Source organism: Diceros bicornis (assembly GCF_020826845.1).
Source record: "Diceros bicornis minor isolate mBicDic1 chromosome 13 unlocalized genomic scaffold, mDicBic1.mat.cur SUPER_13_unloc_1, whole genome shotgun sequence".
Classification (NCBI taxonomy): Eukaryota; Metazoa; Chordata; class Mammalia; order Perissodactyla; family Rhinocerotidae; genus Diceros; species Diceros bicornis.
This window is the reverse complement of record NW_026690866.1, coordinates 2,865,907-2,871,784: the sequence shown is the minus strand read 5'-3', so window position 1 is coordinate 2,871,784 and position 5,878 is coordinate 2,865,907.

Here is a 5,878-nt window from a genome sequence, read left to right as displayed (position 1 = left end):
TCATATTCCTTTTTATCTTGAAGTCTGCTTTGTCCGATATAAGTATGGCAACACCTATTTTCTTTTATTTTGCCATTTCCTTGAAGTATTGTCTCCCATCCCTTCATTCTGACCGTGTTTGTTTTTAGAGCTGAGATATGTTTCCTGGAGACAGCATATTGTTGGGTCTTGTTTTCTAATCCACCCCACCACTCTGTGTCTGTTGATTGGAGAATTCAATCGATTAACATTTAGAGTGATTACTGATACATGAGGGCTTAATCCCACCTAATCTATATTTCCATTGTTTCTCTTCCTTTGTGTTTCTGACTACCATTTCATTTTGGGTGTTTTCTGTGGAGGTTTTCTCTTTTTTATGATCTATGGCTGTGTTCTGACTTTTTCTTTGCTGGTTACTGTGAGGTTTGTATGAAGATCTCATAGATGAGATAGTCCATTTTCTGATAGCCTCTTATGTCCATTAGTCTAAGCAGGTTCCATCCCTTTCCTCTTCTCCTTCTGAGTTATTGTTGTCACAAGTTATTCATTTTTGTGTCGTGCGTTTGTGATTAAGTTGAATTTTTTGTAGTTACTTTTGATGCTTTCCTTCCCTTCTTTTAAGTTATAATTAAGTATTTGCTACCCTGTTGTGAAACAAAGCTGTAGCTTTCTGATTTTGTCTGTCTATTTATCTCTTTGCTCAAAGCTTTGCAGACATTTGCCATCTTTTTATTTCTGGTATGAGGACGTTCTTGATCATTGCTTGTATGGGAGATCTAGTGACGTTGAACTCCCTCAGCCTTTGTTTATCTGGGAAAACTTTTATTTCTACATTGTATCATAAGGATCATTTCTTTGGATAGCGTATTCTTTGCTGAAAGTTTTTGCCTTTCAGTATTTGTAATATAGCATTCCATTCTTTCCTTGCCTGTAAAGTTTCTGCCAAGATATATGCTGAAAGCCTGATAGGGGTTCCTTTGTAGCTTATTTTCTTCTGTCTTGCTTCCCTTAATATTTTTTCTTTTTCATTGGCTTTTACCAATTTTACTATTATATGCCTTGGAGAAGGTCTTTTAACATTGATGTTATTAGGCATTCTCTTGGCTTCATGTACTTGTAAGTCTAGTTCTTCCCCAGGTTTGGGAAGTTCTCAGCTATTATTTCTTTGAACAAGCTCTCTGCTCCTTTCTCCCTCTTTTCTCCCTCTGGAATACATATAATTCTTATGTTGCTTTTATAATTGAGTCATATATTTCTACAAGAATTCCTTCCTTTTTTAAAAATCAGAGTTCTCTCTCCTCGTCCACTGGAAGCATTTCTATATTTCGATACTCTAAATCACTAATTCTTTCATCCATAATTTCAGCTCTATTTTTTAAGGATTCTAGATTCTTTCTTATCTTTTTAATTATGTTCTTCATATCCAGAATTTCTGCTTTTTTTTAATACTTTCATTATCTTTGATGAAGTATTCCTTTTCCTCATTAATTTTATTCCTGAGTTCATTGAACTGTCTGAACACTCTTAGAATTTGGTGAGTTTCTTTATGACAGTTATTTTGAACTATGTCATTTAGATTGTAAATTTCTGTGACTTCAAGGTTCATTTCTGGAGATTTGTCATTTCCTTCTGCTCTGAATTGTTACTGTAGTTTCTTATACTGTTTGATGAACTAAACTTTTGCCTGTGTATTTGTGGTAGTATCAGCTCGCAGTTTCCACCTGCTACCGCTATGGGGAAAGCATGAGCTGTGTTTCTGATCCCGCCAGATATGCTGGAAGTTGCGTGGGTACAGTGGGTGTTCCACTCACTGGGAAAGCATTCCCACTTGGCTCAGAGCTGCCGCCACATTGAGGCACGTACACAGTTGTGAGACCGCAGCACAACTATGGGCATTTGTGCCATCTGGGAAAGCATTTGCATGTGCGCATATGTCTGCTGCTGCCTTTTCTTATGCTCATGCCAGCCTCTGTGTTTGGTGGGTGGGGCTTCTTCATGGGTTCTGAGCATTGGCCAATCATTGGGATTGCAGTGGCATGGTGTGCTTTCCAACCATCCAGGAAAGCACTCATGTGCCAGTCCAGGGCTTCCGCCAACCCCTCCCAGAGTTGCACCAAGGCGCATTCCTACTTTTGGGGATGCAGCATTACTATTTGCTCTCACACCAACATGGGAAGTGCTCGGGCGTGTGCACAGTGCTGTCAGGGAAGGGTTGGGGATAGGAATGAATTCATAGTACATGCAATGACAAGCATAAATGTCAAAATAATTATGCTGAGTGACAGAAGCCAGTAAGAAATGAGTACATAGTATATGATCCCATTTATAAATATTTTTTAAAATACAGGAAAATCTATTGGGACATATACTAGATCACTCGTTGCATGGGAATGAGAATGTGTTTGCAAACGGCAGGGAAGGAGGAATTAAAATGAGCATTAGGAAATTTGGGGAAGCTAGCGTTCCTTTTCTTGATTGTGGTGATGGTTCAATAAGTTATAATCAAAATGTATCAAATTGTTCACTTTAAATATATGCAGTTTTCTGTATGTCGTGAATACCTCAATTAAGCTAGAACATGTAGGGGAAAGAGAGAGAGAGCCGAACGAGGGAAAAGGGAAGGAAAAGAAGGAATGAGGGTGAAAATTAAGTCGGAAAAAGGAAGAGGGAGACACAGGAGGCATCGGGTCTCTGTGGCTTTGGCATCTCCTTCCCCTGGAGTCTCCCATACTGGGCAGCTGACTGGACCATTCTGATGCGCTCTCCTCACCTCACAAGTCACTGTCTGCTGGTGGAAGAAGGAGAGCAACTATGAGGTCCAGTGACGACGCCTGGGCTATTACCTGCCTCATGGCGACCTACGGAAGCTGTGATGACTAGATCTGACTAGATCTGAGGTCCCTCTTGCCCAGCTGGGGTCCAGAAGAGCTTGACTGGAACAGAACGAAACCACATTGGATGGATGCAGGTTCTGAGCCTTTCTAGACTTGGCTCCTGACTGGCTCACAGGGGACTAAGCTGAAAGGTTTCACCTTCCTTAAGGAAGCTGAAAGGTTTCACCTTCCTTACATCACAGCAACTTCTGTCCTGTGGTGTCACACCAGTTCATCCCTCAGGGACACCAGAATTGGTAAAACCAGCACAGACGTTGCCATCGTGTAAAATCGAATCTCCACTTCAGTGCAAGATTTCCCTTCTTAGGAAAATTTGGAACATCCCTCCACTGGACTCTGTGCAGCCATCACACCCCACTCGGTTCCTCCATATTCCTCCCCCACTGAAGCCCTGGCAGTCTCAAGTTCCCCTTTTCTGCTTCATTCTCTGAAGCTCAGATTCACCAGGACTTCCAGATCAATATCTCTTGATGGCTCCTCTCCCCACTCATGTGTCCTCCATGACGGGAAACAGGTCAAGATGGGAGGAGTGGGTGAGACATGATTCTACAGTCCCCTTGGGCCTTGGGAGCTGAAATGACTAGGTGTCTGGGAAGCCTGAATCCCAGAGAAACACCAAGGCTCTGGGAAGAGAGTGTCTGCTCTGGATGTAAAAGTGAATAATACTCGGCTGAGAAATCTGAGGGAAAAGAAAGAGTCTTTTTTCATCTTTCTCTGTACAGAATCCAACTAGCCTCACAACAGAGGCTCCCCAACAAGAAGCCCAGCGCATCCCAGACATGAGGCAGGCTGCACTGTTCTGCAGTGGGTCTGTTAGAACATATTACCTTATCTGTACACACTGTACAGATGACCACAGCTGAATATACTCAAGGGCTGAGAATTAAAGTCACAGTCATGGCACTGTCTCAGACTTTTTGTGTATGAGCTTCACATTCTCAATCTGAGGCAGTGATTCTCCGAGAATGGACACTATGAAGATTCTAATGATTAATAATATTAATATAATATTATTATACATTGCATATATTAGACATTATATACTGTACATTATAATTATAAATAAATGTATAATCATTATTATACATTAAAATATTATTATATAATAATTATAATATCATTATAATGATTGATAATAGTTATCATTATTGACTAATTTCTTCTAAGCAACATGACTGGAAAGCTCTGTGTGTATTATCTCAGTTACAGTCACAATTTTAGAGATTTATTCCCATTTTAAGCTAAAGATGTGGAGGCTCGGAAATATTAAATAACTTGACAAAGAAGGAAAAAAATTACTACAAAGCTAAATTAAACACCTATTCAAACTATGTGTCAAAGAAAGAAAGACGTTATCTGACCTACAACCATACTCAATGTTGACTTCCCACAGGCCCGCAGTGAAAGAAGCGGTAAAGAATGTACATCAGGAAGAAGAAATGTGAACCCAGGAAAACATAACAGGAGTCACGAGGAAAGGAAAAAACGTCTGTCTAATTTAGTATTAGTTTTAAAACAAGACAATGAAAACACATTCAAACCACAATTCCAGATGATTACCACATGGAAGAATAGAAGAGAGAAGATTTAGCTAAAAAATAACTCATTTTTTAGGGAAGATATACATACTAAGATACTCTATTATTGTTTAACACATTGCTCTCAGTAACTGATAAATCTGTGGGACAAAAGTAAGTAATGATAAAGAGGATTTGAAGAGTGCAACATACTCGATCAGGCAAATAGACAAATCCCAACACACTGGCTTTTTGTGAGACTTGTGATGCTGAAAACAGTCGTTCTCCTGACAACATGATACCACAATGGCATATCAATTTTCATGAATCAAATTTCCAACAGATATAAATCTAAAAAAAGGGACAATCCAGTATTTCATTATATGCAACTGTGATTCAACATGCAACAAATACCAGAAAAATAGAGACCCAGAATTAGGTGTCTTTTTTGAGAAGACAGATATAACAGCTCTTTAGTGAAATATTATGTTGGAATCTATTGGAGTATTACACAAAAAGGACAATCCATTTTGACTAGGTATGTTTTCTCTGTGACTGTGAGGACAAAACTCTAAAGAATCCCCTGACTGTGATAACTCTTGGTCTTAAAATACAAATAGATAACACTCAGTAAAGGAAAATGAGAGAACAAAATGAGAAAGAAAGATCTCCTTTCTCTCTTCACATGAAACCCAATCTCTCACCTCAGAAGGATCACTGTCTGTATCTTCTCTGTCATGCAAAAGAGTCAAAGAAAAGAAAATTATTAGTATATGTTAAAGTTTCAAGAGCTCAAAGCAAGAAATCATCAGGACCCCTGCATAGGCATTAATGTAGTGTGAGCTCCATGTCATCTGCACTGTTTGTCTTTTCTTCATCGTGTTTGTCGGGATGTGCTTTTTGGCCCCTCACTCTCCCTGCCTCGCTAGCGAGTGTGTCTGCATCAGTGCTACCACCAGTCTGTCTCTTGCCGTCTTCACTTTCCCTTCCTGTTTCCTGTTATCATCCTCAGTCACCAGAAGACGTTTGCAAAGGAGCTGTGGGATGTACAGACCAGGTCCTGGGATCATCTCTGCCGAATCTGAAGACCAGGCAGGGGTGGGGATGGGACTGGAGTTCAGAACACCTGCGAGCTCACCTGGCAGGGATACACCTGTGCAATTAGGTGCAAGATTCAGCAGGGCTTTGGCCAGGTCCAAAGCACTTAACAGTTCTCCTGCACTCTGCAGGCCTGGAGAACTTGCAGACTCTTCTGCCAGCAGAGTTGTTGGGGCTGCTCCAAGGTTTCCTCCCTTTGCTGGCATCTGACCTCATTGCCAGGATAGGATGTGATTCTAGTAACTGGCCTCTTGAATATGTAACTGGACATCCTCAAAGGGATGGAGATGCTCAAACCAGGCTTTGATTTAGATTGTTTTCCACATCATTTCACTTCCTCTGTGATGATCTGGCAAACATACTTCTTCTCCTCTTATCCTATAAAAATAA